Source organism: Panthera pardus, unplaced genomic scaffold (assembly GCF_024362965.1).
Source record: "Panthera pardus isolate Hobbes unplaced genomic scaffold, ASM2436296v1 HiC_scaffold_21, whole genome shotgun sequence".
Lineage (NCBI taxonomy): Eukaryota > Metazoa > Chordata > Mammalia > Carnivora > Felidae > Panthera > Panthera pardus.
The window spans coordinates 52,727,224-52,743,594 of record NW_026526777.1 but is presented as its reverse complement, the minus strand read 5'-3'; the positions used below and the strand labels follow the sequence as shown (position 1 = coordinate 52,743,594).

The 16,371-nt window shown below is 38.7% G+C and overlaps 1 protein-coding gene and 1 pseudogene across 5 annotated transcripts in view; one reads left to right on the top strand and one right to left on the bottom strand.

The window, feature by feature from the left end:
- Positions 1 to 16,371, top strand: part of RABGAP1L (RAB GTPase activating protein 1 like) — a 753,664-nt gene that overhangs the window by 37,632 nt on the left and 699,661 nt on the right. The gene's annotated exons all lie outside the window — the stretch shown is intronic.
- LOC109250303 (claudin-6-like) lies at positions 9,178 to 11,133 on the bottom strand (annotated as a pseudogene).

Genomic DNA, 16,371 nt, shown 5'->3' with positions numbered 1-16,371 from the left:
GAGCCCAATGCAGGGCTTGAACCCATGAACCGTGAGATCATGACCTGAGCTGAAGTCAGCCTCTCACCAGCTGAGCCACCCAGTTGCCCCAAATCTCTTACTTTTTTTAATTCTTAAATTTTTAAAAATGTTTTTATTTATTTTTGAGAGAGAGAGAGAGTGTGTGTGTGAGTTAGTGAGTGGGTTAGAGGCAGAGAGAGAAGGGGACAGAGGAACTGAAGTGGGCCTGATGCGGGGCTCAAACTCATAAACTGTGAGATCGTGACCTGAGCCATAGTTGGCCACTTAACCAACTGAGCCACCCAGGCACCTCTCAGGAATCTTTTAATAGATAGATAATATAGATACCAACAATAAGTAGCATTCATTAAGTTCTTAAATGTATTGTTTGTTCTAAGCACATTACTTATGCTAGCTCGTTTTATATTTACAACAGTTCTGCGGGGGGGGGGGGGGGGGGGTGGGTAACATGATCCTCCCTATTTTATAGCTTAAAAAAAATTAAGACATGGGGAGATTAAGTAATTTGCTCAAAGTCATAAAACTTGTCAGGGTAGAGGTAGTGATTCAAAACCAGTTATTCTCAGCTGTCAACGCTGACCACCTTGGCTTTGGCACCTATTAAGTTGAACTCTGAATGAGCATTCAATTGGTAGTAACCATTTTGTTCTCCCAGGTGTGATGGTGATGGTGGTGAATAAATCTGCATGAACAGGCTTCAGTTAATTATAAATGCCTGGTTCTTTCAGTAGGATTATACACCTCAGAGACTGATTCTAGGAAATTGACCTGTTGGTTCTGTGCTGTTCCGGGGGAAAAGTGCTGAGATTGTTATCACTTACCTAGCAGCTGGAGGGAGGCATGCACTAGATAGTCTTTTGAATAGTCAGGAAAGGCTAGAAAGTTATAAAAACAATAAGCAATGTGAAGAGATAGCAGATTAGAGGTTGCTGGGGATAAGGAGGAATGGGGAGCGACTGCAAGTGGGTAAAGAGTTTCTTTTTGGAGTGATAAAAATGTTTTGAAATTAGACTGTGGTGATAGTTGTACAACCTTGTGAATGTACTAAAACCCACTGAATTGTTTTTATTAAAATTTTTTTTTAATGTTTATTCTTGAGAGAGAGTGCACGTGTGCGCACACACATACACACGAGTTGGCGGGGGGGGGGGGGGGGGGGGGGGTGGAGAGAGAGGGGGACAGAGGATCCCAAGCAGGCTCTGCACTGACAGCAGTAAGCCCGATGTGGGATTCAAACTCAGGAACCATGAGATCGTGAATGGAACCAAAGTCTGATACTTAATTGACTGAACCACCCAGGTGCCCCTCACTGAATTGTTTTTAGAAAGAAGAAAAAAGAGCAATGTGAGCTTTTTGGCAAATGCTGCAGCCCTTTGGGTGGGGACTGAAGGCCAGGGGAGCTTGCCCCTCTTATGGGGAGGATGTATCTGACTTACTACTTTATTTTTAAAAATAAGCTTTATGTTTTAGGAGCAGTTTTAGGCTCACAGCAAAAGTGAGCGGAAGACACAGATTTTTGTATATACCCTCTGCGTTCACACATGCGTAACCTCAATTATCAACATTTCTCATAGGATGATGGTACATTTGTTAGAATGGACGAATCTGCATTGTTACCGCTCAAAGTCCATAGTTTACATTAGGGTTCACTTTTCCTATGAATTTGGACAAATATATAATGACATATATCAACTATTTTAGTGTCATACAGAGTGTTCTCATTGCCCTAAAAATCCTCTTTTTTGTTCTTTGCTTCCTCAGCTCTTGTCAACCATTGATCTTTTTACTGTCTACATAATTTTGTCTTTTCTAGAATGTTACATAGTTGGACTCCTACAGTGTGCAGCTTTTTCACACTGGCTTATTTCACTTAGTAATGTACATTTAAGTTTCCTACATGTCTTTTCATGACTTGATAGTTTATTTCTTTTTAGCTCTGAATAATGTTTCATTGTCTAGATGTACTACAGTTTATCCATTTGCCTACTGAAGGGCTGTAGGGCAGAAGGACTTTGTTGCTTCCAGGGTTTGGTAATTATCAGTAAGGCTGCTCTAAATATCCATGTGTGGGTTTTTGTGTGGACATTATCATATTTTCAACTCCCTTTGGTAAATACCAAGGAGTGCTGGATTGTATGGTCAGAGTATGTTTCATTTTGTAAGAAACTGCCAAACTGTTCTCCACAGCGGATGTCCACTTTTCATTCCCTCCAGTAATGAATGGGAATTCCTGTCACTCCGTATTCTTACCAGCATCTGGTCTTGTTACTATTCAGGATTTCAGCCCTTGTAATAGGTATGTAGTGGGATTTCATTGTTTTAATTTGCATTTTCCTGATGACATATGGAGCTTCATCTTATTTCATAGGCTTCGTTTTCATACGATTATTTGCCATGTTTGTATCTTTGATGAGGTAGGTGTCTGTTAAGATCTTTGTCCATTTTAAAAATCAGGTTATTTTCTTACTGAGTTTTGAGAATTGTTTATTTTGGATAAGTTTCCTTTGTCAGATATCACTATTGCAAATATTTTCTCTTAGTTTGTGGCTTGTCTTTTCATTCTCTTGACAGTATCTTTGCAGAGTGGAAAATTTTAATTTTAATGAAGTCCATCTAATCAGTTTCTTTAATGGCTCATGCCTTTAGTGTTGTATCTTAAAGTCATCACCAGTCCAAAAGTCATCTAGATTTGCTTCTGCGTTATCTTTTATAAGTTTTATAGTTTTGATTTTACATTTAGGTCTGTGATCTATTTTGAGTAATTTTTAAAAAATGTTTATTTTTGAGAGAGAGAATGAGAGAGAGAATGAGAGGGGGAGGGGCAAACAGAGAGGGAGACACAGAACCTGAAGCAGGCTCCAGGCTGTGAGCTGTCAGCACAGAGCCCCACTCGGGGCTCAAACTCAGGAGCTGTGAGATCATGACCTGAGCTGAAGTTGGATGCTCAACTGACTAAGCCACCCAGGTGCTCTAATTTTGAGTCAATTTTTGGGAAAGGAGTAAGGTCTGTGTCTGTATTCCTTATATTCTGGCATGTCCAGTGTTTCTGTACCAATTGTTAAAAAGGCTGTCTTTTCTCCATTGTATTGCTTTTGCTCCTTTGTCAAAGATTGTCCGACTATATATGTATGAGTCTATTTCTGTGCTCTGTATTTTGTTCTGTTCATCTATTTATCTGTTCTTTTGCCAGTAACACACTATCTTCATTACTTTCTCTTTATAGTAAGTCAGGTAGTGTCAGTCCCCAGATTTTGTTCTTCAGTATTGTATCAATTGTTCTGGGTCTTTTGCCTCTTTCTGTAAGCTTTAGAATTAGTTTTCGACGTCCATAGGGCATCTTTCTGGGATTTGGATTGGGATTGCATTGAATCTATAGATCAAGTTGGGAGGAACTGACAGCAATATTGAGTCTTCCTATACACAAACATGGAATATCTTTCCGTTTCTTTAGTTCTTCTTTGATATCTTACATCACAGTTTCCTAGCTTTTCCTCATATACGTCTTGTATATAATTTTTTAGATTTATACCCAAATATATAATTTTTGGAGTCCTATTGTAAATGGTATTGTGTTTTTAATTTCACTTGTTCATTGCTGGCATATAGGAAAGTGATTGATTTTTATGTTAACCCTGTAGCCTGCCACTTTGCTGTAATTGCTTGTTTTAGTAATTTTTTGGTCAGTTCTTTCAGATTTTCTACATAAACAATTATGTCATCTATGAACATATTCTTTATCAAGTTGAGGAAGTTCCCTTAATTCCTAGTGTACTAAGAGTTTTTATTATGAGAGTGTTAGATTTTGTGAAATGCTTTTCTCCATCTACTGATATAATCATGTGATTTGTCTTTTGTAGCCAGTTGATGTGATTTTTGATTGTTGGATCAGTTTTGCATACCAGTTTTTGCAACTGTCACCCAGAAAACATCTCCAGATTGCCTGGTCTGGTGGCTAGCAGGGCTTATCCTTGTGGTCCCACAAGACTGTCTATATTTATGTACTTGAAAACCTGCTGCCTGAGGGTCTGGCTTCTAATCAACCTGAATCTAGGTGCTGACTAATATTCCCTCCTGCTCCCCATTTTGGGACACAGACAGGTCTCAGCATATCCTCAACAACTGGGAGCTATTAAAAATAAAATAGGCTGAGGTACCTGGGTGGCTCAGTTGGTTAAGTGTCTGACTCTTGGTTTCGGCGTAGGTCATGATCTCAGGGTTTGTGAGTTCCAGCCCCCCATTGGGCTTGGTGCTGACAGCACGGAGTCTGGGATTCTTTTTCTCCCACTCTCTGCCCCTCCCCTGCTTGTGTGTGCCCTCTCTTTCCCTAAATAAATAAATAAATAAATAAAGTGCATGCCCTCTCTCACCCCAAACAAACAAACAAACTAAAAGAAAAATAGGCTGCTTGGACAATCACAAAGGTTCAAGAGACAACCAGTATGATTGAATGATAAGGTTCATCTCTTACATGAGACCACTCTTTCAAGAGTGGGAGACGTGGCAGTTTTATCTAAAACAGGAGTAAACATAGAAAGTCAAAATGAGGAAAAAGAGGAGTAGGTTCCAAATGAATAAGATAAAACCTCAGAAAAATGGCTTAATGAAACGGAGATAAATAATTTACATGATAAAGAGTTCAAAGTAATAATCATAAAGATGCTTACTCAACTTAGGAGAAGAATGGTGAACACAGTAAGAACTTAAAGAGTTAGAAAATATAAAGAAGTACCAAATAGAAGTCACAGAACTGAAGAATACAATAACTGGTCTGCAAAATATAATGGAGGAGTTCAACAGCAGGCTAGATGAAGCAGGAGAAAGGATCAGTGAACTCAAAGATAGGGTAGTGGAACTCATTCAATCAGAGCAGGAAAATGAAAAGAGAATGAAAAAAAGTGAAGCTAGCTTAAGGGACCTATGGGACAACATCAGGTGGTCTAACATTCATATTATAGGGGTCCCAGAAGGAGAAGAGAGAGAAATGGGCAGACTTATTTGAAGAAATGGTGGCTGAAAGCTTTCCTAACCTAGAGAAGGCAATGGGCAATTAGATCAGGAAGTCTAGAAAGTTCCAAAAAAGATGAACCTAGAGAGACCCACACCAAGACACATTATATAATAAAATGTCAAAAGTTAAAGAGAGAATCTTAAAAGCAGCAACAGGAAAACAACTTGTTACATGCAAAGGAACTCCTATAAGATTATCATATTTTTTTAGCAAAAACTTTGCAGGCTTGAAGGGAGAGGCATGATATATTCAAAGTGCTGAAGGAAAGAAACTTCCACCTGGCAAAGTTATTCAGAATTGAAGGATATGAGATAAAGAGTTTTCCAGACAAAAGTAAAGGAGTTCATCATCACTAAATCAGCCTTACAAGAAATGTTAAAGGAACTTCTTTAAGCTGAAGATGAAGTTCCCAAGGTTGTAACAAGAAAACATATAAAAGTATAAATCTCACTGGTAAACATAACTATATAGTAAGGTAGTTGACTAATCACTGACAAAGTTAGTTTGAAGGTTAAAAGACAAAAGTAGTAAAAATAACTATAACTACAATAATTAGTTAAGGGCTATACAAGATAAGATGTAAAAGGTGCCACCAAAAACATAAAAGGCAGAGTACAGGAGGATAAAATATAGAGCTTTAGAATGCATTCAAATTTAAATTGTTATCAACTTAAAATAGATTGTTACAGGTTGTTATATATAAGCCTCATGGTAACCACAAAGCAAAAATATATAGTGGATACACAGAAGATAATGAGAAGGAAATCTAAGCATACCACTAAAAAAAAACCTCATCAAATCACAAAGGGAAAGAGCAAGAGGAGAGAGGAATTACAAAGCCTTCAGAAAACAATAAAATGACAGTAAGTACAGATCTATCAGTAATTACTTTAAATGTAAATGGACTAATTTTCCAATCAAAAAGCATAGGGTGCTGAATGGATTAAAAAAAAAAGATCCATTTATATGCTGCCTACAAAAGACTCACTTCAGATGTGAGGACACAAACACACTGAAAGTGAAGGGATTGAAAAAGATGTTCCATGCAAATGGAAACCTCTCAGACTTGCCCACGCTGAGCCTCAATTACAGTTTAAGTTTTCCTACCTCAGCACTGATTCCCGTGGAAGTTTCTGCTCCAGTGGGTTATGATTCTCTATATTTACCTGACAGTCTGTTCAGTTTTGGGGGCAGCAGTTTGTCTTGTCACTTCACCTATCTTTTGGAGCTAAGAACAGTTGTTGATTTTTTAATTTGTATAGCTTTTTACTGGTTATTAGCATGAAGTGGCTATTTCTGAGCTTCTTAAATTTTTTTTTTCAACGTTTTTTATTTATTTTTGGGACAGAGAGAGACAGAGCATGAACGGGGGAGGGGCAGAGAGAGAGGGAGACACAGAATCGGAAACAGGCTCCAGGCTCCGAGCCATCAGCCCAGAGCCCGACGCGGGGCTCGAACTCACGGACCGCGAGATCGTGACCTGGGTGAAGTCGGACGCTTAACTGACTGCGCCACCCAGGCGCCCCCTGAGCTTCTTAATATGTAGAACTGGAAACCAGAAATCCAGCTTTATTTTTGTGTTCTTACATTTAAGGAAATTTGTGGTTTTTTGCCTCTGTTTGTTAATTGTTTTCAGTCACGATTAGTATAGTGCAGAATCATTTCACTTTCATATGACAGGCTTTTGGTTTTCCTTTCACATCCATCTGGCTTTATGTTCTTAAAATTTTATGTGTTTTTGCTGTTGCCTTATTTCTGCTATCTCTTTTTGTGTGAGTAGATTATGGTTCTTAATTCTTTATCCAAGTAATAGAGAAGATGATACACGGTTTCTTTTTATTCTACTACTGGTTACATATGTGTTCTGTAAAAACATTTGCAACAAACTGTTTCTTTAATTTTCAATATGGAGATTCAAGATATAGTTGATTTTCTTTATTTGTGGTAGTTATGTTCTTACACAGCTACTACAAACACTGAATTAGCAAATACTAAAGTAGTTCCTAGGGGACATGTACAATTAGGTTCCTGTGAGCTGCTAGTCACAATGTTTTTATCAACCGATGAACACATTACCTTGCTTTATGTATACTTCTGTTTAAAGCGATCTTTAATATATGTTTAATATGTAGATTTAACTCATGGCTGAAGGAAGCTTATCTAATGCAGTTTTTTCATATGTCACATCATCATGTTCTTGTGCTTAGGAACACCAGACAGCCCTTTAGCACTATAGTTGGGGACATTTGAAATAGTAAAATGTAAAAACATGACAATAAATAGACTGTGAAAAGGACACTTGTTTAGAGTTTGAGAGCTGAAACAAGAAGGAAGAGCATTGCCTTGTTCACCTTCAGCTGGAAGCATGTGTATTGGGCGACTCAAATTTTTTTGCCACATTGTGCATGTCTGCAAATAACTTCTAAAATGCTGTAAATATTGATTTTGGGATTACAGGTAAGTTTTAGTAAGTGAATTTACAAATACAAAATCTGTGAATAGTAAGGATCAACCATATCTGTTAACTCTGAAGGCAAAAAATCTTATGTATGTAAATGTGTATCTATTTTTTGTCTTTCTTGTTAGGGTTTTGTTGATAACTCTGTTATTTTGACCCAAAGTGTTATTTTTCAGTGTGTAAAATCAGTTTTTTCAGGAATTTTTTACATTTAATGTCTTATGACTCAGTAAGTTGTTTAGTTGTATGTATGACTTAGTAAGTTGTTAAACAGTAGTTGTTTAGTCTTAGTACTGTGTAATCGATTTTATTCACTCTTTGTTCTTTGTAGACTAGCTTCCATGTCTTTTTAAATTTTGTTTCTTGTTAGCCTGAAATATATAGTTGGGTAATTATCTTCATGAAGAGTTTATCATATGAGTGTTCTCTTTTCTGAATTTTTGTCCAGTTGAGAAGCAGTTGGTCTTGTATGTGTATAGGTATGGGGTTCTTGGGTTTTGATCTTTCTGTTTCACTCTGAAAATTTAAGGATTGCTTCATTATAATTTGTGTTGTACTTTCTAAGAGGAAAGGTTTAAGTCTGAGATTAATAGAAGTCTGTTCTCCCTGGTCCTCATTCTCCTCCCCTCTTCTCCTTTTGGTAGATAATTCTTTATCACTCCTTGTTTTTCTGTAGGATTTCTTTTTTTTTTTTTTTTATTTTTTTTATTTTTTATTTTTGGGACAGAGAGAGACAGAGCATGAACGGGGGAGGGGCAGAGAGAGAGGGAGACACAGAATCGGAAACAGGCTCCAGGCTCCGAGCCATCAGCCCAGAGCCCGACGCGGGGCTCGAACTCACGGACCGCGAGATCGTGACCTGGCTGAAGTCGGACGCTTAACCGACTGCGCCACCCAGGCGCCCCAATGTAGGATTTCTAAAAAACATTTTTACTAGGCTGTATCTAGGTTTTAGCATGTTTTAATTATTTTTTCCTTGTGTACTCAAAATCTTTAGATGTCCCATTTCAGGTTTTCCTTCAATTAGAAACATTAGAAACATTTCATGTATATACATATACATACGTACATACACACACACACATATGAAACAGAACATGCTTTATTTAGCAAAAACTGGTGAGTGTGTATGTGGGAAGGCATGGCAGTAGTGTGCAGGGGCTGAAGGTGAGAGGGTCAGGGTGCATAGCATGGCTGAGATGTGACTCAGGATAGAGGAGCTAGAGGTCAGAAGACTGAGTTGGGCATTCTCTGGTAACTTATCACCTGGTCTTCTAAAGGCTATCAGGCTCAAGAGCCCCTGGGGTTTCTAGAGGCCTGACCAGTAAGGAGGGACTTCAGGGACAGTCTGAACAGCAGGCAGCCTTCACAGTGGTCCACAGCTCCAGGATGGCCTCCAAGATGGGGATGTCCAGGGTGGAGAAAGATCCAGAACCTGAAGCATCACATCCTTGGCTCCATCATTCAAAGGTGAGAAATACCAGCAGCAGAGCCCAGGAGAGTGTCTGAATTTCTTGGTTAGGTTATCAGATTAGAAGTATACTCCCTCCCCCCACAAAAGTGTGTGCGCACACGTGCGCACACACACACAGATAAAAACAACCACAAGCTGTCTGGATCACTATGTTGATGGCTGCAGGTCAGGGGATTAGGCTGTATTGTCACGGGAGTCCCCACTACCCTACTGGAATTAGACATAATTCTTAATGGGGTATTTGGAGGGACCCCAAGAGGTGACATGTGTGGCAGACACCAAGTATCGGGCCATATAATGGTATCCACTGTCCCCCTCCCGCCCCCCCCCCCCCCCAGAAGGGCAGGTGTGGCACAGTAGCCCCTCGCTCAGCAACAAGAGGCGAAGAGTTGCTCTACCTAGAAGGAGGAGGCCCCCACCTCTGGCTTTTGGGCCTTGAGCACCCATGGGTTGTTGAAGTCCCGGATGATGGTGTGGGCTGTCTAGCAGATGGGGATCAGGGTCAGGACTTCTGAGATGACAAAGATGATCCTAGAGAAAAGCATCAGACAGGCTTTGGACTCCTTGTCTTCCATGCAGGTGGTACCCTTGGCTCTAGTGAGGTGGACCAACGGACCAAGGAGAGCCAACAGGAGGGTGATGACGCAAAGGGCGCAGACAGTCTGCAGGTCCTGGGGCAGCATTAGCAGTGGGTTGTACGCTTTGTACTGCATCTGGCCTGTGCTCTGCACCATGCAGGACATCCACGGCCCCTCCCATGCCACCTGGGCCACCATGGTGATGTTACTGATGAAGGCAGTCACCATCCACAAGGGACAGGGCACAGAATGCAGGAGCATTCATCCAGCCAAGCAGGGTTAGGATGATCTGCAGGATCTGCAGACCACCGGAAGCCACAGCAAGTTTAAAGTTGAGAGGAGCTACAAAGGAGCCCACAGGGATGTGTAGGAGCCGCCAATATTATATATTTTAGAGAGACATTGTATGGTGGTTAAGACTATAAACTGAGGAGCCAGATTGCTTGGTTTCCAATTCCTGCCATGATACTAGTGTCTTTGGGCAAGGGTCTTACCATTTTGTGCCCTAGTTTACACATCTGTAAAATGGAGATAATAACAGACTTACTTTAAGATAGAATTAAAAGAGTTTATGTAAAGTGCTAAGAATAGTAACTGGTATAGTTAGGAATTGTTTTTATTATAGGCTTTATTACTATTCTCTCTTCAGCTTCCTCCCCCCGCCCCGGAATTGTTATTTTTTTAAATTTATGATTGCCTGTTTGGGATCTGATCTCCATATTTCTCTTACCTCAGTGTTTGTATTTCTTAATTTTTTTGTCGAATCTAGGATAAATGTTTGATTTTTTTGTCTTGTTTCTTTACTAATTTGTTCTGGTGGAATATCTAATCCAGACCTGGTGTGGTTTTGCCTTTGTTAATCATTTTATTTTGTTTCTGTACAATTTCTCCTAATCTTCCTTCTTCATAACTTCCTGCTCTAGTTTCACGTATATAATTTTGTTTTGAGCGTCAGTTAGAAATTTTATAAACATGTTTTCCTGTATCTTATAGTAAATATATTTCTGAAGAAATTTGGTTTATTTAGTCAAGTGTCCATAATTTGAATTGTAGTATCTTTTTGGATGTGAGGTTTTTTTCTTCTTCATTTTTATAGTGGAAAATCTCTGTTAGCCCAATATGGGTCATAACATAAGATAGAATTTGAGATGTATTATAAGAGATGGATCAAACTAAATCTTTAAATAAGTTGAAGGTAAGTGATACTGCTAAGACTCCTGTAATAACTGAGCCAGGGTTCACAGTATCATAAAAACAATAAATGATAGTCACTAATATGTATTCAACTTTTTTTTTTTTTAAAGTGCCAGGAAGTATGCTCAGTGCTTTTACATGCATAATATCATTTAATTTTACCCCAACAGCTCTTAGGTGGATTATTGTTTTTGCTGTTTTAAACTTGATGAAGTTGAAGGTTAGAGAGATTTACTTAAGGTCATACAATTTGTAAATGGTGGAGGCAGGATTAAACTCAGTTGTGTGTATGCCGACTCTATTGGTTGAGGGCGTAACAGGCTTTAAGGCCTTAATTGTCAATATTTATTAGGGCTTGAACTCTTAGTCCCAAACTCAGACACTGCCCCATCTCACCCATGGTGGATGGTGGGAGCTGTGTTTAGATTCCTCTTGGTGAAAGAATTCCTCAATGCTCCACTTAATATACTTTGAAAAACCATGGAATTTGTTCACTTCTTAATTTGGGTTATTCATAAATAACTCCTCTGATGCACACAGGTAATCCTTCTCATTGCTGTACTACTTTATTACTTGTTTCTTAAGCAGAACACAGTACTGCTGATGTCTTGCTTTTAAAAAATCTGTTGTGGTCTATATAGATATTCTTGGAGTTCTGGGCATATGGTTGGCACCTTTTCCTGGAGAGCAGAGAACCCCAGTTTGTATGAATGTATTTTCTGTTTTTTTTTTTTTTTTTAACAATTTTAAGATGGTTTTATTAATTTAAATTTTGAGAGAGACATGGTACGATTGGGAGAGGGGCAGAGAGAGAGTAAGACACAGAATCTGAAGCAGGCTCCAGGCTCTGAGCTGTCAGCACAGAGCCCGAAGTGGGAATCCAACCTACAAGCTGTGAGATCATGATCTGAGCTAAAGTTGGACATTTAACTGACTGAGCCACCCCAGGCTCCCCTATATGAATGTATTTTCATTGTTTGCCATATTCCCTGTCACTTAATAATTGTTAGTTGAATGAGTACTGTATAAATTAAATTAGATAAGGAGATTCCAATAGTGTAAGTCCTTCAGGATGGGCATATTTAATGCGGTTGAATATGAATATCACAATCAGCTAGGAACTTTTTTCACAATACAGATTTTTTTTTTTAAGTTTATTTACTTAGAACAAGCTCAGGAGGGGCAGAGAGAGAGAGAAAGAGAAAGAGAGAATCCCAAGCAGGCTCTACCCTGCCAGCACGGAGCCCAATGCAGGGTTCAAACTCACAATCTGTGAGGTCATGACCTGAGCCGAAATCTAGAATTGGATGTTTGACTGAGCAGGCACTGCTTCACAATGCAGATTCCTATTATGACTAGTCCTTTTTCCTTTAACTATCCATGATATTTGGGATTCAGGAAAAGAATGGTTCTAAGGGGTCGAGTACATTTGGAGACTGTAAAATGATTGAATGTTTGTTTGTTGTTGTTGTTTTTTTTTAACGTAGGCTCCATGTCCAGCACAGAGCCCAACGTAGGGTTTGAACTCATGACTCTGATAACAGACCTGAACTGATGCTTAACTGAGCCACCCAGGCGCTCCATTTGAATATTTCTTTTCTTCTTCTTGTTTTAAAGTTCATTTGAGATGGAGAAAACATGAGTGGGGTCAGGGAGGAGAGAGGGAGAGAGAATTCCAAGCAGGATCTGTGCTGACACAGCTCAGAGCCTGACATGGGGCTCGAACTCATGAACATGATCTGAGCTGAAATTAAGAGTCAAATGCTTAACCAGCTGAGCCATCCAGGTGCCTCTGAATAGTTCATGATGAATAATTGCTGCTTTTTTTTTTTTTAAATTTTTTTTTTTCAACGTTTTTTATTTATTTTTGGGACAGAGAGAGACACAGCATGAGCGGGGGAGGGGCAGAGAGAGAGGGAGACACAGAATCGGAAACAGGCTCCAGGCTCTGAGCCATCAGCCCAGAGCCTGACGCGGGGCTCGAACTCACGGACTCACGGACCGCAAGATCGTGACCTGGCTGAAGTCGGACGCTTAACCGACTGCGCCACCCAGGTGCCCCCTTTTTTTTTTTTTTTTTGATATTTAGGTGTTCGTGCTGTAATGATTAAAGTGTGTATACGGTTTAGATCTTGTTTATAATAACTTTTAAGGGTTTCATGAAGTAATAACACATTATTGTCTAGTTCATTATGGAGTTATTTACTGTATTAAACCAGTCCTATAATGACTTTGCAGATTGTGATATTACTTTTGTCTTTTAGAACAGGAGAGACATAAATAATCCCTAGGTTGAAGGACTTGACTTAACGAGAGCAAATTTATGATAGGTGAATTTTTAACTCTTTGAAATGTGGTATAGTATTTTGGTTAATTAAGATGATTGTTTAGGTTACATGAAAACAAATCTTTATAAAATGAAAGTATTTGCAGTAATTAAAAAGGAATGAGATTATTTTGATCAGCAACAGGGTGCCTTGTACTGCACTGGGAATTAATGGCATAAAAATATCTCTGGTACCTATTTCAGTTTGTTTTTATTAAGAATTTGAGATTTTGTGGCAAATAAGAGTAGAGGCAAGAGAAAAATCAAACTAAAATAGGTACTCGAGATGTTTTTATATAAGCTCTTATGTAGGTGGTAGCTAAAAATCTGGTATTCCTAGAATGTGAAACACATATATCACATCTTACTCTTTGGCACATTAGCAGGATAAGCTGGCATAAAGAACAGCTTCTTTTCTGATGGGAAATTTTATGCCTTTTTGTACTTTTAGTCCATTAGATTTTTATCTCTACTTGAATGTGAATTTAAAGAAACCCAAACATTTATCTGTACACAAGCTAGATGGGTGGCTCTAAAAAAATTGTTTTAATTGTATAACCCCATAGGCTAATATCATTGGACTAGAGCAGACTTAATTAGCTGGGGAGATTGTTGAAACTGGTTCTAGAGGTGATAGAAATTATGTTTTGAAGGATTCAAGTTTTGTATATCTAGTTTATACTACCTTAGCATTTCTAAGATTTGAGTTTTCTATGCCTTAAAAATTTTTTTATTTACTTGACCTTTTCTGGGATTGAGATAGTGTTTGTTTCCTGCTGTATTTGTTTTCTAGTCAAATTGGTTCTTTATATTTTATTACTATTCCTTCTAATTATGTTTCAGTGTTATTTGGTACATAAAATTTCAGCCACATTTTCTTGTCCCTTTTGATTATATTTTGCATTTATATGAATGACCTTTGTAGAATAAAGTATGGTGCCTTTTATCTTGTTGAAAGATGAAAAGCCTTTTGAGGTGGTCCCCTTTCTGTTCCAGTCGTTCAAATCTGAGATCACTGTGCTATCACATTGCAGGCCTTTTTTCCTTGACACTGAAGGAGGGCCTCACTTTGGTCATTTTCTTTTGTTTTAATTTGCTGTTGTCATTATGGAAGTTTCTAGGAACTGTTCTTTAATTTTGACATGTACTTTATTTTTTTCATCATATATTTGGGTGTCACGTGCTAGATGCTAAAGGAAATATAGGCTTTGTTTTTGTGGGTTTTTTTTTAAACTTACTTTCCATACTATTTATTTTTTTCTTCTATTTTGGCACATTTTAAGCATATAAAATACAAATTTCAAGCATAAAAAATTAGGGCGAATGATATAATATATAATCCTGTAACCTCTTATCAACTTTAGCAGTTATCAAATGATGACCAATCTAGTTTCCTCTGGGCCCACCCAGATTTTATGAAACAAATCTCAGACATCATGTTATTTAATTTGTAAATATTCACTATGCGTTTCCAGAAGACAAGGATTCTTTCATAACTATACCACCATTTTCATACTCAGAAATATTAACAATCATTTCTTAATATCATTGATTTGTCACTGTTCTCATTTTCCTTGCATAAATGGGAAATTTGGTGTGGAGGTCTCTAATATTTTAGTTTACTGTCTTATTTATTTTTTATTTTTTAAATATATATTTTTAATGTTTATTTTTGAGAGAGAGATAGAGAGAGACGCACAGCGAGAGCGAGAGTGAGCCTCTGAAGCAGGCTCCAGGCTCTGAACTGTCAGCATAGAGCCTGTCCTGGGGCTTGAACTCAGGGACTGCGAGATGATGACCTGAGCTGAAGTTGGAGGCCTAACTGAAGTTGGATGCCTACCTGATTGAGCCACCCAGGTGCCCCTACTGTTTTCTTTTACAAGTTACCTCAGGGGCACTTGGGTGACTCAGTTGGTTAAGCATCTGACTCTTGATTTTGGCTCACATCAAGCTCTCTTGGTTGGGGAGATGGAGCCTCATCCACATCTGGCTCTGAACTGACAGTGTGGAGCCTGCTTGGAATTCTCTCTCTCTGTTCTTCCCCAACTCATGTGCATTTGTGTGCGCTCTCTCTTCCAAAATAAATAATCTTTTTTTTTTTTTCTTTTTAAGGTTAATTTATTTTTGAGAGAGGGAGTGTGAGCGGGGGCGGGACAGAGGATACAAAATGGACTCCGTGTTGACAGCAGTGAGCCTGATGGGAAGCTCGAACTCACGAACTCTGAGATTGTGACCTGAGCTGAAGTCGGGTGCTTAACCGACCGAGCCACCCACATACCCTTAAAATAAATAAATAAACTTAAAAAAAGTTACCTCATTATATCTTAAACCTGTGGAAATTCTATATAATGACAAGTGTATGCTGGTTATTTGCCCAGCGAAAGAAACTGTCAATGCTGTTATCATCCTTTAGAGGGAAAGTTCTGATGAGGCTGTGGGGTATTAGATGGCTCTTTGGGTTTTAGGAACTTTGAATTTACTCACCTTGGGTAATCTAATTCATTTATTCTACAAATATTTTACTGTCTGCTATATGCCAGACATTCTTCTAGGTGAATAAAACAAATATCCTTGCCTTTGAAGTTGCTACATCCTAGTTGTAGAAACAGACAGTAAACAGTAAATATAATACAAAAGTAAATCAGATTGTATGTTAGAAAATAAGTGTTCTGGGAAAGAAAGAGTAAGCAGATCAGGATAAATGGGGGTTGGAAATTGGTGGTGGGGAAGCAGTATGAGATAAGACAATCAGGGCAGGTCTTTCAAGAGGATGAAATTTGAGTAAAGATGTGAACAGGGAAGTAAACATGTTAGATATCTGGTTGAAGAGTGTTCTGTTTTGCAACAGCCAGAGCAAGCATGTCAAGTGGTTTAAGAGAAAGCAAGGAGCTTGTTTTAGATGGAATTGAGACTACAGGGGGGAGAACTGTAGGAGATAAGTCACAAAGATAAGGTAAGATGGGGTGGGGGAAGTGGTGAGGAGGGGTGACTTTACAGTGCAGATATTGAAGGTCACTTGGCTTTTATTATGAATAAGATGGGGGAAGCCATTGGAGAGTTGTTTTGATCAGGGGACTGGAAAGAACTAAATTAGAAGGATCATTCTGGTTGCTTTTGAAAATTGACCATAGGGGAGCAAGTAAAGAAGCAGAGAGAGTAGTTTTGAAGGCTTTTAGAATAATATAGGTAAGAGATGATAGTAGGTGGGGCTGGGGCTTGGTGGTGGCAGTGGTAGTGGTGAGAAATGGATGATTTCTGGATGTAATTTGGAGGTAGAACCAAAGTAATTTTCAGATGTTGTAGATGTAAGGT